The sequence below is a fragment of the Mus musculus genome, chromosome 9, assembly GCF_000001635.26.
Source record: "Mus musculus strain C57BL/6J chromosome 9, GRCm38.p6 C57BL/6J".
In the NCBI taxonomy this organism is placed as follows: domain Eukaryota; kingdom Metazoa; phylum Chordata; class Mammalia; order Rodentia; family Muridae; genus Mus; species Mus musculus.
The window spans coordinates 107,191,347-107,212,757 of record NC_000075.6 but is presented as its reverse complement, the minus strand read 5'-3'; the positions used below and the strand labels follow the sequence as shown (position 1 = coordinate 107,212,757).

At 39.7% G+C, this 21,411-nt stretch overlaps 1 protein-coding gene and 1 pseudogene across 13 annotated transcripts in view; one reads left to right on the top strand and one right to left on the bottom strand.

Moving 5' to 3' along the window:
• Dock3 (dedicator of cyto-kinesis 3) overlaps positions 1-21,411 on the top strand; it is a 339,506-nt gene that overhangs the window by 19,573 nt on the left and 298,522 nt on the right. The window lies entirely within an intron of this gene.
• AA543401 (cDNA sequence, AA543401) lies at positions 18,697-19,951 on the bottom strand (annotated as a pseudogene). The gene has a single exon (NR_102273.1). The product of NR_102273.1 is annotated as a cDNA sequence, AA543401 (transcript).

Sequence of the window (21,411 nt, the reverse complement as noted above, 5' to 3'; positions counted from 1 at the left end):
CTATGGACTTCTGATATATGTATTTTGTACATAGTGGGTGCTTTTTTTTTATTTTTCGAGACAGGGTTTCTCTGTGTAGCCCTGGATGTCCTAGAACACACTCTGTAGACCAGGCTGGCCTCGAACTCAGGAATCCACCTGCCTTTGCCTCCCAAGTGCTGGGATTAAAGGCATGTGCCACCACTGCCCAGTCACAGTGGGTGTCTTTACCAGTTGTCTTAGTTACTTTTCTATTGCTGTTAAGAGACACTATCACCGTGGATTTCTGTGCTTAAGGCCAGCCTGGTCTACAGAGTGAGTTCCAGGACAGCCAGGGCTACACAGAGAAACCCTGTCTCGAAAAACCAAGCCAAGCCAAACCAACCAACCAATCAACCAAACAAAAAAACCACTATCACCAAGACACTATCACCAAGACAACTCTTTGTTTTTGTTTTGTTTTTTTTTTCTTTCCATTTTTTATTAGGTATTTAGCTCATTTACATTTCCAATGCTATACCAAAAGTCCCCCATACCCACCCACCCCCACTCCCCTACCCGCCCACTCCCCCTTTTTGGCCCTGGCGTTCCCCTGTTCTGGGGCATATAAAGTTTGTGTGTCCAATGGGCCTCTCTTTCCAGTGATGGCCGACTAGGCCATCTTTTGATACATATGCAGCTAGAGTCAAGAGCTCCGGGGTACTGGTTAGTTCATAATGTTGATCCACCTATAGGGTTGCAGATCCCTTTAGCTCCTTGGGTACTTTCTCTAGCTCCTCCATTGGGAGCCCTGTGATCCATCCATTAGCTGACTGTGGGCATCCACTTCTGTGTTTGCTAGGCCCTGGCATAGTCTCACAAGAGACAGCTACATCTGGGTCCTTTCGATAAAATCTTGCTAGTGTATGCAATGGTGTCAGCGTTTGGATGCTGATTATGGGGTGGATCCCTGGATAAGGCAGTCTCTACATGGTCCATCCTTTCATCTCAGCTCCAAACTTTGTCTCTGTAACTCCTTCCAAGGGTGTTTTGTTCCCACTTCTAAGGAGGGGCATAGTGTCCACACTTCAGTCTTCATTTTTCTTGAGTTTCATGTGTTTAGGAAATTGTATCTTATATCTTGGGTATCCTAGGTTTTGGGCTAATATCCACTTATCAGTGAGTACATATTGTGTGAGTTCCTTTGTGAATGTGTTACCTCACTCAGGATGATGCCCTCCAGGTCCATCCATTTGGCTAGGAATTTCATAAATTCATTCTTTTTAATAGCTGAGTAGTACTCCATTGTGTAGATGTACCACATTTTCTGTATCCATTCCTCTGTTGAGGGGCATCTGGGTTCTTTCCAGCTTCTGGCTATTATAAATAAGGCTGCTATGAACATAGTGGAGCATGTGTCCTTCTTACCAGTTGGGGCATCTTCTGGATATATGCCCAGGAGAGGTATTGCTGGATCCTCCGGTAGTACTATGTCCAATTTTCTGAGGAACCGCCAGACGGATTTCCAGAGTGGTTGTACAAGCCTGCAATCCCACCAACAATGGAGGAGTGTTCCTCTTTCTCCACCTCCTCGCCAGCATCTGCTGTCACCTGAATTTTTGATCTTAGACATTCTGACTGGTGTGAGGTGGAATCTCAGGGTTGTTTTGATTTGCATTTCCCTGATGATTAAGGATGTTGAACATTTTTTCAGGTGCTTCTCTGCCATTCGGTATTCCTCAGGTGAGAATTCTTTGTTCAGTTCTGAGCCCCATTTTTTAATGGGGTTGTTTGATTTTCTGAAGTCCACCTTCTTGAGTTCTTTATATATGTTGGATATTAGTCCCCTATCGGATTTAGGATAGGTAAAGATCCTTTCCCAATCTGTTGGTGGTCTCTTTGTCTTATTGACGGTGTCTTTTGCCTTGCAGAAACTTTGGAGTTTCATTAGGTCCCATTTGTCAATTCTCGATCTTACAGCACAAGCCATTGCTGTTCTGTTCAGGAATTTTTCCCCTGTGCCCATATCTTCAAGGCTTTTCCCCACTTTCTCCTCTATAAGTTTCAGTGTCTCTGGTTTTATGTGAAGTTCTTTGATCCATTTAGATTTGACCTTAGTACAAGGAGATGAGTATGGATCGATTCGCATTCTTCTACATGATAACAACCAGTTGTGCCAGCACCATTTGTTGAAAATGCTGACCAAGACAACTCTTATAAAAGAAAGCATTTAACTGGTGTCTTGCTTACAATTTTAGAGGGTTTATCCATGATCATCATGGAAGGAAGCAGACAGGCATTGCAGTGGAGCAGTAGCTGAAAGCTTTACATCATGATCTGCAGGCAGCAGGCAGAGAGAGGGGGAAGACATAGGGTCTCCCTCTCTACCCCCTCCATCTCCTCTCTCTCTCATTCCTTGCTCACTCATACTGGGTTTATCATGGGCTTTGGAACGTCAAAGTCCACTCCCAGGGACACAGCTTCTACAACAAGGCTATACTTTTAATCCTTCCAAAATAGTTCCACCAAACATTCAAATGTTTATATGAGACTTTGAGGAGCATTCTCATTTGAACTGTCACACCAGTAACACATGGTTCTTGGTGGTACCAGATAGTTGGATCTTGTTTTTAATGTAGCCATCTAATCTTCATTGGTAAATTGAGGCCATTTATATTAAGGGTTATTATTGAAAGATACTAATTTTTATAATTTTGTTGGCTTGTTTTTTGGTTTTCTTTCTACCCTTATTAGTACTAGGAGTTTATTGGTTGACCGTGTTGGACATAATGGATTCCTTTCTCTTTGTTTATCTCTCATTAAGTTTATTATTTCCTTCATGCTGTGATTGAGACTGGCTTTCCTTCTCTGTGCATAGCTTTTCCTTTAAGAATCTTGAAGTGCGATGATATGATAGTATATATAAATGACCCTAAAAATTCCACCAGAGAACTCCTAAGCCTGATAAACAGCTTCAATGAAGTAGCTGGATATAAAATTAATTCAAACAAGTCAATGGCCTTCCTGTACACAAAGGATAAACAGGCTGAGGAAGAAATTAGGGAAACAACACCCTTCTCAATAGTCACAAACAATATAAAATACCTTGGCGTGACTCTAACTAAGGAAGTGAAAGATCTGTATGATAAGAACTTCAAGTCTCTGAAGAAAGAAATTAAAGAAGACCTCAGAAGATGGAAAGATCTCCCATGCTCATGGATTGGCAGGATCAATATAGTAAAAATGGCTATCTTGCCAAAAGCAATCTACAGATTCAATACAATCCCCATCAAAATTCCAACTCAATTCTTCAATGAATTAGAAAGGTCAATCTGCAAATTCATCTGGAATTACAAAAAAACCTAGGATAGCAAAAACTCTTCTCAAGGATAAAAGAACCTCTGGTGGAATCACCATGCCTGACTTAAGCTGTACTACAGAGCAATTGTGATAAATACTGCATGGTACTGTTATAGTGGCAGACAAGTAGACCAATGGAATAGAATTGAAGACCCAGAAATGAACTCACACACCTATGGTCATTTGATCTTTGACAAGGGAGCAAAAACAATCCAGTGGAAAAAAGACAGCATTTTCAACAAATGGTGCTGGCACAACTGGCGGTTATCATGTAGAAGAATGCGAATCGATCCATTCCTATCTCCTTGTACTAAGGTCAAATCTAAGTGGATTAAGGAACTCCACATAAAAGCAGAGACACTGAAACTTATTGAGGAGAAAGTAGGGAAAAGCCTCGAAGATATGGGTACAGGGGAAAAATTCCTGAATAGAACAGCAATGGTGTGTGCTGTAAGATCGAGAATCGACAAATGGGACCTCATAAAATTGCAAAGCTTCTGCAAGACAAAAGACACCTTCAATAAGACAGGCCACCAACAGATTGGGAAAGGATCTTTACCTATCCTAAATCAGATAAGGGACTAATATCCAATATATATAAAGAACTCAAGAAGGTGGACTCCAGAAAATCAAATAACCCCATTAAAAAATGGGGCTCAGAGCTAAACAAAGAATTCTCACCTGAGGAATACAGAATGGCTGAGAAGCACCTGAAAAAATGTTCAACATCCTTAATCATCAGGGAAATGCAAATCAAAACAACCCTGAGATTCCACCTCACACCAGTCAGAATGTCTAAGATCAAAAATTCAGGTGACAGCAGATGCTGGCGAGGATGTGGAGAAAGAGGAACACTCCTCCATTGTTGGTGGGATTGCAAGCTTGTACAACCACTCTGGAAATCAGTCTGGCAGTTCCTCAGAAAACTGGACATAGTACTACCGGAGGATCCAGCAATACCTCTCCTGGTCATATATCCAGAAAATGTTCCAACTGGTAAGAAGGACACATGCTCCACTATGTTCATAGCAGCCTTATTTATAATAGCCAGAAGCTGGAAAGAACCCAGATGCCCCTCAACAGAGGAATGGATACAGAAAATGTGGTACATTTACACAATGGAGTACTACTCAGCTAGTAAAAAGAATGAATTTATGAAATTCCTAGGCAAATGGATGGACCTGGAGGGCATCATCCTGATTGAGGTAACCCAATCACAAAAGAACTCACACAATATGTACTCACTGATAAGTGGATATTAGCCCAGAAATTTAGAATACCCAAGATATAAGATACAATTTGCTAAACACATGAAACTCAAGAAGAATGAAGACCAAAGTGTGGTCACTTTGCCCCTTCTTAGAATTGGGAACAAAATACCCATGGAAGGAGTTACAGAGACAAAGTTTGGAGCTGAGACGAAACGATGGACCATCTAGATACTGCCATATCCGGGGATCCATCCCATAATCAGCTTCCAAACGCTGACACCATTGCATATACTAGCAAGATTTTGCCCAAAGGACCCAGATATGGCTGTCTCTTGTGAGACTATGCCGGGGCCTGACAAACACAGAAGTGGATGCTCACAGTCAGCTATTGGATGGATCACAGGGCCCCCAATGGAGGAGCTAGGGAAAGTACTCAAGGAGCTGAAGGGATCTGCAATATGGAACAACAATATGAACTAACCAATTACCCCCCCCCCCGCCCCCCGGAGCTCGTGTCTCTAGCTGCATACAAATCAGAAGATGGCCTAGTTGGCCATCAGTGGAAAGAGAGGCCCATTGGTTGTGCAAACTTTATATGCCTCAGTACAGGGGAACTCCAGGGCCAAGAAGTGAGAGTGGGTGGGGGAGCATGTGGGGGACTTTTGGGATAGCATTGGAAATGTAATTGAAATAAATACCCAATTAAAAAAATATATCAAAAAAAAGATTTAGACTGTTAGCAAATAAAGCGCAAAAGGCCTAGGGATGTAGCTCAGTTATATATCATGCACAGAGCACTACATTTAACCTGCAGTATTGAAAGGAAAGGCAAGTCCAAATATAGGTGTTTCCTTTATGTTAAGAAGGTAAATGGCCTTCGTGCTTGAATGAGAAATGCCCCCCATAGGTTCATGTATTTGAACATCTTGTTTTCTCTTGGTGGAACTGTTGGGGGGTGGTGGTTATAAACCTATAGGAGGTAGGGCCTTGCTGATGGAGGTATGTCACATGTGAGATTTTATGGCCTTCCCCACTTCCATTTCTCTTCCTGTGTTTCCTGGCCTTATGTTCCTGCTACGATGACTGGCCCACCATGGTAGACTGCATCCACTATAGAACTGGAAGCTGTAATAAATCTTTTTCTATTATGAAAAAAAAAAACGAATCTTGCAGTGCTAACTTGTTAGTCTTGAAGTGCCTTACTGCTGTTTGTGAGAGTACTTTATTTCTCCATCAGTTCTAAGTGATAACTTTGCTGGTTATACTAATCTTGGATGGCAATTTTTAGGACTTGTGAGGCTTGACAAACATTGTTGCATCTGTGACTTTAGGCTGCTGATGAATGGTCTGATAATCTTATGTATTTGCTTTGTAAGTGAGTTGATGTTTTCCTGTATATATTCTAATATTGCTTGCGTTCAGTTTTTGTCATTTTGACTATAATATGTTGTGGAGAAGTTCTTTAATCATGTCTAATTCCCTCTTGTATTGGGTAGCTATTTTTTTTCTCTAGATTTGGGACATTTTCTGTTCTAATCTTATGAAATAGATGTTGCACATATTTAGATTTCCCAAGAATTGATGACACTCAGAAACAGAATTAGGTAAATTGTATTTAGGAGAATGAAAATGAAACTGTTGTTTTTTTTTTTTTGTTTATATAGAACCGATAAAAGTTAAAATGGTGTTCACAGTAATATTGAAAGAACAAAGTGTACACTGGGTATGAGAGAAAAAAGGACAGAAAAATAATAGAAAAGGAAAAAGATTGCTCAATAAAAATTCATAAGAAGAACTAGAAGAATGTTTGATGACAAATAAGAATATTTCTAGTTTTTTGTTTTTGTTTTTACATCTCAATTTGTTTTCTGAACTTTTTCCCACATTGCTGGCCTTTTCACTGTTATTGTTGATTTTCTCAGCCATTTTGTTGACTTTGTCCTGTTGTTTTCTCTCTGTTGTATTGAATTTATCTGCTTAGTTGTAACATTCTATTTGAGGCTATTGACCATGAAAAATTTTTTTCTATTATTTTATTTTATTTGTGTGACTTTTACCTGCATGTATTAATGTGCTCCATTTGTGTGCCTGGTGCCTGCAGAGGTCAGAAGAGGGTGTCAGATCAATGTATCATTCATTGTCTTCTCTGAAATTTTTAGGTATCTTTTCTACCTTTGTAAATTATTTCAAATTCTTATTGTGGAAAAGTCTATTTTTTTCCTTTCTTATTATTCTGACTCTTTTTCTTCACTGGGTCACTTGAAAGCACCTTCTGGTCTTACCCAGAAGTCTGCATTTCTTTATGATTCAGATTTGGTTAGATATAGTTTTTAGGAGTACTTTCTTATTTTTTCTACATTATAAAAGGTGTTTGTTTGTAAGTTTCCTAATAGTTTCTTATGGAACTTTTGCATTTCTGTGGTTATGATATCTCATTATTTCATATATTTTTATCATATGAAAACCATATGAAGAGTCTGCTTTTTTTCTTGGTCTATTTGTTTTTCTTTTCAGTAATATAAACATTATTTTCATTTCACTTTTTTCTGTTTTCTAGTGTCTATTTTATTTTTGCTCTTTATTTTCCCTCTTCTGCTGATGTTGGGTTCAGTTTGTCTTCTTTTTCTAGCTTTTTAGTTTTTAATCTTCATGTAGGCATCTGCTACAATTTTCCTGCTTATTTGCTTCATCCCATGTTTTTGTATATTGTGTTTTCAATTTTGTCCCAAGAAATTAAGAGAGAGAGAGTGAGTTTTGTGTGTGTGTGTGTGTGTGTGTGTGTGTATCTAAGCCCACATGTGGAAGACAGAGAACAACTTGTGGAGTTGGTTTTCTCTACCATGTGGATACCTGGCACAGGTGTCCAATTGAAGTCATCAGGTTTGGTGGCTAAGACCTTTATCTGTCAAGCCGTTGCACTGGTTCTCAAGAAACATTTTGAATTTCATTTATTTACTTAAAAATTTTGATTTAAACTTAGACCCATGGCTTATTCAGACTATGTGCCTTAACTTTTAATTTAATGTGTTTTTAAACTTTCTAATTTTTCCCTGTTACTGATTTCTAGTTTCATACAATTTTAATTAAAGGATGGTTATACTTTTAATCTTGAATTTATTAAGACTTTTTTGTGTCCTAATGTGATATATTTTAGAGAATGTCCTGAGTGATTGAGAAGAATACTTATTCTGCTATTTTTGGATGGATGGTTCTGTATTTGGTCTCTTGGATTGTTCAAGTCTAGCTTTACTCTATTGATTTTATATATGGGTGGTATAGCCATTGTTGAAAGTAGTAAGTTTAGATATAGACCCCCTAATGGAACTGTATTGCCTTCTATTTAATTTCTCTTTAGATATGTTAAGGCGTTATTGGATGCATACATATTTGCTAATGTTACAGCCTTTTTCTGAATTAACCATGTTCCATGTATTTATGAATGGATTATTGTTTACCCCCTTTTACACTCATCTAAATATTTCAATTGAAAATGGTTTTAGAAAATAATTTTTGAGTCTATAATATCATTACATAATTTCCTCTTTTCCTTTCCTCCCACTAATTCCTCCCATGTACCATCAGTTGCTTTCTTAAAATTCATGTTTTCTTTTTGTTACATGGTGTGTGTGTATGTGTGTATGTGTGTTTCTAAATACAAAAATACAAACTGCTCAGTAAAAATAATGTTATAAAAAAAAAAAAAGCCGGACGTGGTGGTGCATGCCTTTAATCCCAGCACTTGGGAGGCAGAGCACTTGGGAGGCAGAGGCAGGCAGATTTCTGAGTTCGAGACCAGCCTGGTCTACAGAGTGAGTTTCAGGACAGTCAGGGCTATACAGAGAAACCCTGTCTCGAAAAACAAACAAACAAACAAACAAAATAATAATAATAATAATAATAATAATAATAATAATAATAATAATAATAATGTTATCTGTATACATATACGTTTTCAGGGCTGACCGTTTGATATTGGATAATCAATTGGTGTGCTCTTCCCTGGGGGAGACTGTTTCTCCTGCTCAATGTTCCTTAGTTGCCTATAGTTCGTTGTCTACAGTTGAGTCCTTGTGAGATTTCCTTCTTCCACATTAGTATGTCTGTTGGTGTGGTCCTTGTTCAGGTCATATTTAGGCATCTATGTTAGTGAGACTTTAAGGGGTTGCTTCTTGACATTTCTAGGAGACACAATCTTGTAGCAAACTTTCTGCACTCTTTTTTTTTTGTCTTTTATTTATTTACACTCCAGATTTTATTCTGTCCCCTCCAACTGTTCCATATCCTATACCCCCTCCCCACCCCCTGTCTCCATGAGGATGTCCCCACCCTCACCCCCACCCCCCACCAGACCTCTAAACTCCCTGGGACCTCAAGTCTCTTGAGGGTTAGGTGCATCTTCTCTGACTGATCCCAGACCCAGCAGTCCTCTATATGTGTTGGGGGCCTCATATCAGCTGGTGTGTGCTGCCTGGTTGGTGATCCAGTGTTTAAGAGATCTCAGGGATTTAGGTTGAGAATGCTGGTCCTCTTACAGGGTCACCTTCCTCCTCAGCTTCTTCCAGCCTTTCCCTAATTCAGCCACAGGGGTCAGCAGCTTTTGTCCATGGGTTGGGTGCAAATATCTTCGTCTAATTCAGCTGCTTGTTGGGTCTTCTGGAGTGCGGTCATGATAGGTCCCTTTCTGTGAGCGCTCCATAGCCTCAGTAATAGTGTCAGGCCTTGGGAGCTCCCCTTGAGCCGAATCCCACTTTGGGCCTGTTGTTGGACCTTTTTTTCCCTCAGGCTTCTCTCCATTTCCATCTCTGCAGTTTGTTCAGACAGGAACAATTATGGGTCAGAGTTGTGACTGGGATGGCAACTGAGAACTTCTCCAGCTGATAAACAACTTCAGCAGAATGGCCAGATATAACATTAACTAAAAAAAAAAAAAAATCAGTAGCCTTCCTTTATACAAATAATAAACAGGCTAAGAAAGAAATTAGGGAAACAATTCCTTTCAGAATAGCCACAAATAATATAAAATATCTTGGGGTAATTCCGACCAAATAGGTGAAAGACCCGATGACAATAACTTCAAGTCTCTCAAGAAAGAAATTTAAGAAGATCTCAGAAAATGGAGAGATCTTCCATTCATTCTATCCATTTTCAAATGGATTGGTAGAATAAATATAGTAAAAATGGCCATACTACCAAAGACAATCTACAGATTCAATGCAATCCCCACCAGAATCCCTACACAATTTTTAAAAATATTTTTTATTACATATTTTCCTCAATTACATTTCCAATGCTATCCCAAAAGTCCCCCATACCCTCCCCCCCACTTCCCTACCCACCCATTCCCATTTTTTTTTTGGCCCTGGCGTTCCCCTGTACTGGGGCATATACAGTTTGCGTGTCCAATGGGCCTCTCTTTCCAGTGATGGCTGACTAGGCCATCTTTTGATACATATGCAGCTAGAGTCAAGAGCTCTGGGGTACTGGTTAGTTCATAATGTTGTTCCACCTATAGGGTTGCAGATCCCTTTAGCTCCTTGGGTACTTTCTCTAGCTCCTCCATTGGGAGCCCTGTGATCCATCCAATAGCTGACTGTGAGCATCCACTTCTGTGTTTGCTAGGCCCCGGCATAGTCTCACAAGAGACAGCTACATCTGGGTCCTTTCGATAAAATCTTGCTAGTGTATGCAATGGTGTCAGCGTTTGGAAGCTGATTATGGGGTGGATCCCTGGATATGGCAGTCTCTAGATGGTCCATCCTTTCGTCTCAGCTCCAAACTTTGTCTCTGTAACTCCTTCCATGGGTGTTTTGTTCCCAATTCTAAGGAGGGGCATAGTGTCCACACTTCAGTCTTCATTCTTCTTGAGTTTCATGTGTTTAGCAAATTGTATCTTATATCTTGGGTATCCTAGGTTTTCAAAGACATGTAAAGAACAATTCTCAAATTCATCTGGAAAGGCAAAACAAAACAAAACAAAAACAAAAACAAAACAGTATAGCCAAATAGTTTTTAACAATAAAAGAATGGCTGGGGGAATAATCATCCCTGACTTCAAGCTTTACTATAGGGCAATAGTGGCAAAAACTGCATGGTATTGGTACAGAGACAGACACATTGTTCAATGGAATAGAATTGAAGGCCCAGAAATAAAACCACACATTTATGGACTCTTGTTTGTTTTTTATGCTTTGATATTACCACTAGGATTACTTAAGACATCTTATAGGTCTATTTAAAACTGATAACAGGGGCTGGAGAGATGGTTCAGTGGTTAAGAGCACTAACTGCTCTTCCAAAGGTCCTGAGTTCAAATCCCAGCAACCACAGGGTGGCTTACAACCATCTCTAATGAAATCTGACGCCCTCTTCTGGTGTGGCTGAAGACAGCTGCAGTGTACTTACATATAATAATAAATAAATCTTTAAAAAAACCCTGATAACAATTGTTTGTGATAATATGTAAAAAAATTCTATACTTACAATATGGTATGTAGTTAATAGTAATATGTTCTTGAAAATTGCTAAGTTTGTATAGTTATACAAACTATAAATATGAGTAGATACATAATTCAAAGTAGCATTTTGTATATAACAGAGATGTACACTTTTTCAAGTAGATATAAATTAAAAAGTTCAACTTACCCACTATGTCTTCTTCTCTTTTTACATTTTAGTAAATAATTTTAATAATTTAATTGTACATTTTAACAATTTTTATCTTTTTTATATTGTATATACATGAACAGAAAATGGAGATAAGAGTTATTTTTAACTCTATTGTTTTTTAACTTTTGTACTAGAATGATACATTATATTATTCCCAATTTGACCATAGTCTCTCACTTTAGAGTCTTTTTCACTTTGAAGAACTCCTTTAAATATTTCTTATGAGGTAAGTCCAGCGGTAATGAAATGTCTCAGCAGTTTTGTTTGGAAATAGAACCTTTTATCTCTTATATTTCTGAAGGATAGCTCTGCTGATTAATCTGTTCTTTGTAGCATTTTTTTTCTTTTCTTCCATTATTTTGAATGTATCGTTCTACTGTCTCCTGCTTGGAAGGTTTTTGCTGAGAAATCCACTCAAGGCTATGGAAGAACTCTTACTGATAAACCGCTTTTGGCCCTTTCAAAATTTTGTGTTTGACATTTTAAAATTTGATTATAAGATGTCTTAGTTAAAAGCTCCTTATTTTTTAGTCACTGTGTTTCAATACTGTGGATACTCTTTGTTTGTTACAATGATCAAACTTAGGGCCTTGAACATTCTGGGAAAGCACTCTGCTAATTGAATTATATCTTTAGTCCTGTCAGTTAGGTGTCTGTTCTTTTGAGACAGAAGCTTACCATGTATCTGAGGCCTGCCTAGAGCTTGCTGTCTATCTCAAGTTGACTTCAAACTTGCAATTCTCCTGTCTTTATTTAAAAAAAAATTAAAAAAAATATTTTTCCTGTTATTTTTTCTTTGTTTGTAAAACAATTTTAATATTTTCAACTTTTAATATTCAATGAACAGAATAATTATTTTAAGATATATTCTGTTGTTATTTCTCCCTTTTCATTTCTGATTTTATTAATTTGGATACTGTCTCTGTGCCCTCTGATTAGTCTGGCTTAGAGTTTATCTATCTTGTTGATTTTCTCAGAGAACCAGATCCTGGTTTTGTTGACTTTTTCTTTTTTTTTTTTTGTATTGTTCTTTTTGTTTCTATTTGGTTGAGTTCAGCCCTGAGTTTGATTATTTCCTGCTGTCTACTCCTCATGGATATATTTGCTTCTTTTTGTTATAGAGCTTTCAGGTGTGCTGTCAAGCTGCTATTTTAAGGTCTCTCTAGTTTCTTTTTAAAGGCACTTAGAGCTATGAGTTTTTCCTCTCACCACTGCTTTCATTGTGTCCCATAAGCTTTGGTATGATGTGTCTTTATTTTCATTAAATTCTAAAAAGTCTTTAATTCTTTTCTTTATTTCTTCCTTGACCAAGTTATCATTGAGTAGAGCATTGTTCAGCTTCCATGTTTATGTGTGCTTTCTGTTGTTTCTGTTGATATTTAAGATCAGCCTTAGTCTGTGGTGATCTGATAAGGTGCATGGGATTATTTCAGTCTTCTTGTATCTGCTGAGGCCTGTTATATGGTCAATTTTGGAGAAGGTACCATGAGGTGCTGAGAAGAAGGAATATGAAATGTTCAATAAATATCTGTTAGATCCATTTGGTTCATAAATTCTGTAAGTTTCACTGTGTCTCTGTTTAGCTTCTGTTTCCATGATCTGTCCATTGCTGAGAGTGCGGTGTTTAAGTTTCCCACTATTATTGTATGGGGTGTGATGTGTGCTTTGAGCTTTAGTAAAGATTCTTTTATGAATGTGGGTGCCCCTGCATTTGGAGCATAGATGTTCAGAATTGAGAGTTCTTCTTGGTAGATTTTCCCTTTGACCAGTATCAAGTGTCCTTCCTTATCTTTTTTGATAACTTTTGGTTGAAAGTTGATTTTATTCAATATTGGAATGGCTACCCCATTTTGTTTCTTGGGACCATTTGCTTGGAAAATTGTTTTCCAACTTTTTTTCTGAGATAGTGTCTGTCTTTGTCACTGAGGTGTGTTTCCTGTATGGAGCAAAATGCTGGGTCCTGTTACGTATCCAGTCTATCAGTTTATATCTTTTTAGTGGGGAATTGAGTACATTGATGTTAAGAGATATTAAGGAAAAGTGATTGTTACTTCCTGTTATTTTTGTTGTTAGAGGTGGAATTATGTTTGTGTGGCTATCTTCTTTTGGGTTTGTTAAAAGATTACTTTCTTGCTTTTTTCTAGGGTGTAATTTCCCTTCTTGTGTTGTTATTTTCATTTCCCTCCTTGTGTTGTTATTTTCCATCTATTATCCTTTGTAGGGCTGAATTTGTGGAAAGATATGTGTGTAAATTTGGCTTTGTCATGGAATATATTGTTTTCTCTGTCTCTGGTAATTGAGAGTTTTGCTGGGTATAGTAGCCTGGACTGGCATTTGTGTTCTCTTATGTATGACATCTGTCCAGGATCATCTAGCTTTCTTAGTCTCTGGTGAGAAGTCAGGTATAATTCTGATAGGTCTGCCTTTATATGTTACTTGACCTTTTTCCCTTACTGCTTTTTTGTTGTTGTTTTTTGTTTGTTTTTTTTTTTTGTTTTTTTGTTTTTTGTTTTTCTTCGAGACAGGGTTTCTCTGTATAGCCCTGGCTGTCCTGTAACTCACTTTGTTCGAGGCTGGCCTCGAACTCAGAAATCTGCCTGACTCTGCATCCCGAGTGCTGGGATTAAAGGCTTGTGCCACCACATCCAGCCCTTTACTACTTTTAAAATTCTTTCTTTCTTTAGTGCATTTGATGTTTTGATTATTATGTGATGGGAGGAATTTCTTTTCTGGTCCAGTCAATTTGGAGTTCTGTAGGCTTCTTGTATGTTCATGGGCATCTCTTTCTTTAGGTTAGGGAAGTTTTCTTCTATAATTTTGTTGAATTACTGGCCCTTTAAGTTGGGAATCTTCACTCTGTTCTATACCTATTATCCTTAGATTTGGTCTTTTCATTGTGTTCTGGATTTCCTGGATGTTTGGGGTTAGGAGATTTTTGCTTTTTGCATTTTCTTTGACTGTTATGTCAATGTTTTCTATGGTATCTTATGCACCTGAGATTCTCTCTTCTATATCTTGTGTTCTGTTGGTGCTGCTTGCATCTATAACTCCTGATCTCTTTCCTAAGTTTTCTAACTCCAGGATTATCTCCGTTTGTGATTTCTTTAATGTTTCTATTTCCATTTTTAGATCCTGGATGGTTTTGTTCATTTCCTTCACCTGTTTGGTTGTGTTTTCCTGTAATTCTTTTTTTTTTTTTTAAAGATTTATTTATTTTATTTATTACATGTAAGTACACTGTAGCTGTCTTCAGACCCTCCAGAAGAGGGAGTCAGATCTCATTACGGATGGTTGTGAGCCACCATGTGGTTGCTGGGATTTGAACTTCGGACCTTCGGAAGAGCAGTCGGGTGCTCTTACCCAGTGAGCCATCTCACCAGCCCTCCTGTAATTCTTTAAGGGATTTTTGTGTTTCCTCTTTAAGGGCTTCTAGTTGTTTACCTGTGTTCTCCTGTATTTCTTTAAGGGAGTTAATGATGTCCTTCTTAAAGTCTTCTATCATCATCATGAGAAGTGATTTTAGATCTGAATCTTGCTTTTCTGGTGTGTTGGTCTATCCAGGACTTGCTTTGGTGGGAGAATTGGGTTCTGATGATGTCACGTACCTTGGGTTTTGTTGCTTATGTTCTTATGCTTGCCTCCTGCCATCTGATTATCTCTAGTGCTACCTGCCCTCACTATATCTGACTGGGTCCTGTCTTTCCTGTGATCTTGGTTGTGTCAGAACTCCTCAGAATTCAGCTGTTTTTGTGATCCTGTGATTCTGGGATCCTGTGATCCTGAGATCCTGGGTGTATCAGAGCTCCTGGAAGTCAAGCTGCTTCTGGGATCCTGAGATCCTGGTGTGACCAAGCTCCTGGGATCCTGTGATCCTGTGATCCAGTGATCCTGGGCGTGTTAGAGCCCCTGGGAGTGGAGCTTCCTCTGGGTGTTGTGGAACTGGCAGCAGAGTTCATGTCCAAGGTCTGCTCAGGGCCCAGACTGGAAGGAATCCGTGCCACTGGTCGGGAGGAGTTCCTGGTGTCTGGATCCCGCTGGTCACAGTTACTTCCTGTGTTGGGGCAGATGTTGTCCTGTCTTTACTTTTCAAGTGCTGGAATTAAAGGCACAAACCATGTTACACCTAGTTCCACTCATTCCTTAAAAAAAATTTCTCTGCCTCTCCCTTCTTTTGAAATTTCTATAAAGATACATAATGGTTTACCTTTTTTTTTCATTAAATAAATATACTGTTGAAGTTCTTATGAAGTTTTTTTCAGATTTTCATTGCTTTCATTCAGGGATAGTTTATTTTCCTTAGTGATGTATATTTGTTGAATTTCTCATCTTGTCCACTTAACTCATTTCCTGATGCCATTTTATCCTTATAGCTTACTTTTTGTTGTTGTTGTTGTTGTTTGTTGTTTGTTTGCTCTTGGTTTTTCGAGACAGGGTCCCTGTGTAGCCCTGGCTGTCCTGGAACTTGCTCTGTAGACCAGGCTGGCCTTGAACTCAGAGATCTGCCTGCCTCTGCCTCTGCCTCTGCCTCTGCCTCTGCCTCCTGAGTGCTGGGATTAAAGGCATATGCCACCACCACTGGGCTTCCTTTTCTTTTTGGTAAGATTTTGCTGTGTTTCCTAGATTTACTCTGCTTTTTTAAGATGTGTTTTGTGGACAGGCATGGTGGTGCCATTATTTACTTGTTTATATTTTAGAAGTCAAATCTTTAAGTTAATTAAATTTTTTTCCTTTTATTGAAAATAGCTTTCTTTCTCCCTGTATTCCTCCTCCCCTCCCCTCCTATTTAGATCTACATAACATACAGACTTCTAAGGGATAATAATATATGATATGACATGATATATTGTTGTGGTGGTTTGATTCCCCCCAGACCCTCAATAGCTGTAGCCCTTTTGTTCCATGCTTACCAACTATTTCATATTGTTGCTGTAACATGCTTGACAATCATTGACTCAGAAAAATAACTTGATTCAGAAAAAGGTCATGCTGATCACCTGTTCTGTTCTGTTTGGTTCTATATGTCCTGAGGCTTGTTAATCTTAAGGATTTCCACAAAGCTTTACGTAGGACCCATTAAGTTAAAGGTCAATATGAACTGTTATAACCCGAGTCAGAGTTGACAACCAGGCAGAACCTCCTGCACCTGCATACGAACTCATTGTGGTTTCTGTGTGTGTTTCAATGTGTAGACATTGAAGAATGCTACTAATAAGTCAAAGAGTTATGTTTATGATACTCATGCTCTGTTATCTCAATGTTCTGAAATTCCCCTGTTCATCACCCATCCACCACCCCGTAACGTCACTGAGGACCAATCAGCTTAAAGGTTAGCTGATAATATTTGTCTAGTAAGACAAAGCATAGTTCTGCTCCCTTGCTTGCCTTTTAAACTTTTGAACCTGTATTTTTCCTATAAAAAGCCTGTCCTGAGAGCAGACTGGTACCACCATTAGGTTAATCCTTTTTGTGGCCCTGACCTGATCAGTATGTGTTCAATAAACCATCCCTGACAAGATCGGTGTTTGTGTGGTTTGTAGAGTGTCTCCTAGACCAAAACAGCGTGATGTGATACAATATATGATATAACAAAAACTAATACATTGGAATAGGACAACCCCACACACAGAGAAGGAAAAGAGACCTCCAAAAGGCACAGGAAACAAACACAGAGACCCACTGTACATACACTGAAGAATCTTATCAAAACACAAAACTGGAAGTCATAATATATATATGCAAAGGACCTATTGGACAAAAAGAAAAATATAAGCAATTCATCCTATTAGGTTGCCTTATCTAACCTTGATATGAGGATTTATGCATTGTCTTATTGTAGCTTGTTATGATATCGCTAGGAGGCCTGCTCTTTTTCTGAAGGGAAATGAAGGAGCAGTGGATCTGGGGGAGAGTGGAGGTGGTGGGCAGGGGGATGGTCAGGAAAAGGGGGATGTATTTTATAAAAAAACAAAAAGAAAAAATTGAAACAAAACAGATAAAATTAAAAAAAGTCAGGCATTGTGGTATGTGCTTTTAATCCCAGCACTCGGAAGGCAGAGGCAGAGGCAGAGGCAAAGGCAGGTCTACAAGTGAGTTCCTGAACAGCCAGGGAACAGAAAGAAACCCTGTCTGAAAAAACAAACAAACAAACAAACAAAACTAAATTCCTCCCCTCCCAAAAAGAAAGAAAGAAAGAAAGAAGAGCCCCGATATGGTATTGAGACAAGGAACACATAGGGATCCTCCTGCCTCTGCCTCCCAAGTGCTGTTAAAGGTGTGCAGAGCCACTACATGACTTCTTCTTCTTTTTCTTCTTTTTATTTCATAAAAACATGTGGTATTTCAAAGAGCACATATTTTGTAGAAATTAAACATACAACTTTGAGTTCAATCATTTCTACACATCACATATGAACAAATATACTAACAGGAAGATATGGACTTGGAAAAAAGGAACATATGTATATATGTATGTATATATATACACACACATACATAATTTCTTTAAAATTTTCTTAATTCAAAAATGACAAATATGTACTAAAACCTTTCACCATTCATTTTCATATGAAAACATAAGTATCAAATTTAGTTACATATCAGTATCATACAAAAATACACAGACAGGGTAAGAATTAGTATAACACATAATAGAAATTGAAAATATATCTATATACAAAACATGCTCCTCAAACATTGATATATTATTACATTGAGGTATACTTAGGAGTGAACTTCCAGTATAATACTGATCTCTTGGTGGATCAATCAATGGAATTTATAAAAATGTTCCCTCATAGACATCAAATGCCAAACCCCTTTTGTAGCATCTATTGGAATCTAGTCACTCTTGTAAAAAGGAGGAGTGGCTCTGGAAACTTGTAGTAAACCTGACTTCAATATCCTGCAAAGTTTCCCAACTGTTCTGAACATTCATGGCCAGGATGGAGCATTCACTGAGGTTAGAGGAAAGAAAGAAATCACCTAGCAGCGTCCTATGCCTGGGCTTTCCAAGGTACCTCTAGAACTCAATCAATGACTTGCCCCTATTCAGATCCAAACTTAACAAGGGACCATTATGAAGGTAAAGCATTCTTTTTTTTTTTTTTCTTTTTGGGTTTTTTGTTTGTTTGTTTGTTTGTTTGTTTTTTTCGAGACAGGGTTTCTCTGTGTAGCCCTGGCTGTCCTGTGTTTCCCAAGTGCTGAGATTAAAGGTGTGCACCACCACTGCCCGGCGGTAAAGCATTCTTAATGTCAACACAATAGCTTTTTTATTTTTTAAAGATTTATTTATTTATTATATGTAAGTACACTGTAGCTGTCCTCAGATACTCCAGAAGAGGGCATCAGATTTCGTTACAGATGGTTGTGAGCCACCATGTGGTTGCTGGGATTTGAACTTGGGACCTTCGGAATAGCAGTTGGTGCTCTTAACCACTGAGCCATCTTGCCAGCCCAATAGCTTTTTTTCAAGTTAACATGTGACTGAATATTTTAGAAACATTTAGCACACAGCAGATTGTCTGATTTTCTCTAGCAGTTGCTGTTGTCTTTTATACAGTTTCTTCCTTTCCACCAGGAGCTTGAACTCATCAGCCTGCAGAGTATGGATGTACTCGGTGGCTTTTTTCAGGATGACCACCTTGGCAGCCTTCTCATCGTGCGCCAGTTCGGGCACAAGGTCCCTAAGGTTCAGGAAACCGGAACGCATAATGTCACGGCGTTGGCGCTCTGTCCTGTTGTGGTTGCGGCGTTGGCGCTCCGTCCTGTTGTGGTTGCGGTGGTGCTCGACGTCCTCCAAGTCTGAGTTGTTCTGGGATCCCAATCTCTGAGCCTTTGGCCAGAGGACGCGTTTGAGGGGCCCTAGCGAAGCGAGGCTCCTGGGCTTCTTCTGAGGCCGCGGGTCCTCCCTGTCCAAGTAGGGCAAAGGTGGAGCAGCATAGTTGTGTTGCTCTTGAATGAGGTCGCAGTGCTTGAGGATCAGCTCTCTGGACTGCGTGCATCCGGGACTCGGCGCTGCGTTCTCCCAATGCGCTGCGGTGGGGAGCCTGGTGACATTTTCAGAGAACTGTGTCTCCTCCAGCATGTCCACATAGATTTCCTTTCCGCCTTCCTCCACAGAACCTGAGTTGCTTGCTTCGCCCGTGCTGGTGGGGATGGTGGGTACAGGCATAGGCTCGTGCTTATTCGCTGGGAAGAAGACCACAGCAGGGTCCACATAATCCGAGTCCAGATGGGAGACCTCTGTGAGCCAGGCTGCCTTCCCACACCCCATACCTGCTGTCTCACTGAGTGCCCACACAGCACAGCTGGCGGTGGCGGTGGCGTCTGCTGCTCTGGGGGCCAAGGTGCCTGTGCCAAGGGCCAGGGACTCGTAGCTTCCTGGCAGTTTCTCGCTCACCACACTCTCTGGCTTCTCACGGGTGCAGTCCTGAAGGATGATTGTGTTGCTAGTGCAGCTGCGGAGTCCTCCCAGCCCGAGAACCTCCTCCTCGGCCGGGTTACTCCATAGGTCGACCTCAGGCAGCAGCATTTCCGTGGTCCGGTTCACTGGCTCCAGGCTGTGCTCTGCCAAGGCACATCCAGGTGACAATTGCGGGGTGAGCAACAATTCAAACTTCTTCCGGGTGTCCTCCCCTGGAGGTGTAGAGTTGTGACCACCAAAGTAGATGTCATCTTCTTCCAGGTAGAAGCAGGGTTTCAGCAAGTCAAATTCCAGGTCTGAGTTCTTGCAGACCATTCCAGGCATGGTGGATGTATCCACAGTCTGTAGTCCAGTTAACCCAACAGTAGTCAGCTGAGAGTGGGAAGTCCAAGAATCTAGTAGTTACTCAGTCCCATGAGGCTAGTTGTTTCAGCTGGTCTTCTTTAGAAATAGGTTCCAATGGATGTTCTGGCTATTAAGTACAAGCAGGCAAAAAAGAAGTGACTCTTCCTTCTTCCAATGTCCTAATGTAGGCCTCCAGCAGAAGTGTGGCCCAGATTAAAGGTGTGTACCACCAGACCCAGATCTGGGACTTGCTTTGTTCCAAGCTGACCTTGAATTTAGAGAGCTTCTTGCCCCAGTCTCCTGGGATTAAAGGTGTGTACTACCTTGTCTGAGCCTAAGCTTTTCATGGCCACTGTACCTCAAGAACTCCATGCCAAGATCTAGGTCAGAAACTTGTGTCTTCCAGCCTCAAGATCTGGATCATAGGTGAGCCCTCCAATTATGGATTGTGGATTTTAGTTCATTCCAGATATAATCAAGTTGACAACCAGGAATAGCCATTACAAGGAAACAAATAAATAAATTCCTGTGATCCAGATCTTGAGGCTGGGAGATAGAAGTTTCCAACCTGGACCTTGGCATGGAGGTCTTGAAGCATAGTCCTTTTTCTTTTTGATAAGATTTCGCTGTATTTCCCAAACTAGCTTGAACTCAGCAATCTTCCTGTCTATGTTATCAGACTTAGAGTCACAGTTTGCACCAACAAGCCAGGTTCAGCTTCTTATTTTTTAATATAACAATTAGAATAGCCAGATTAATGGCGACAAGCAGAAAAAGAAGAATTATTCAACATGGCCACATTGGGAAGAGAGACAGAGAACTCCAGTGATCTATCTTTTGTGTTCTGACACAAGGTGTAGGTGTCAGAAGAGGCCCAGTGTTTTATGGATATTTGAGTAGTTCCTGTAAAGATGCTGTCCCACCCACCATTGACCCATCATTTTCTCTTCTGTGAAGTGGTCTGGCAACAAGTTGTAAATCTCTTTCAGGTCCTTGGCTTCCCAAGGGCTGAGATTAAAGGCAAGTGTCACTATGCCCAGTGTGACTTCATTTCAATTTTGATAACTCTCTGCCTTGTCTCTGAAAGCATCAACTATTTGGTAGTTTGACCTTTTTTTTTTCTTTCTTTCATGTTGATATGACAAGGTTTGTCTCCTCTGGTGCGATTTGACCTGATATTGGGGGAAATAAATTACAGATGTTAAGAAAAGAAACCAATGCCAATAAACCCTTTACAGCCAATTAAAAAAAAGCAAACAAACAACTGTGTCAGGCAGTCCTTAAATCTAGTCTGCTTGTCTTGTGGATACTGCAAACATATTCCCTGTGAAGGGGAAATAGAATAGATTTTGCAGATGGACTGGGGGGGTGGAAATAGGAGGGAATGGGTGGGGAGATGATAGAGGGAGAGAGTACTGAAAGAGACTACTGTAATCAGGGGACATTTGG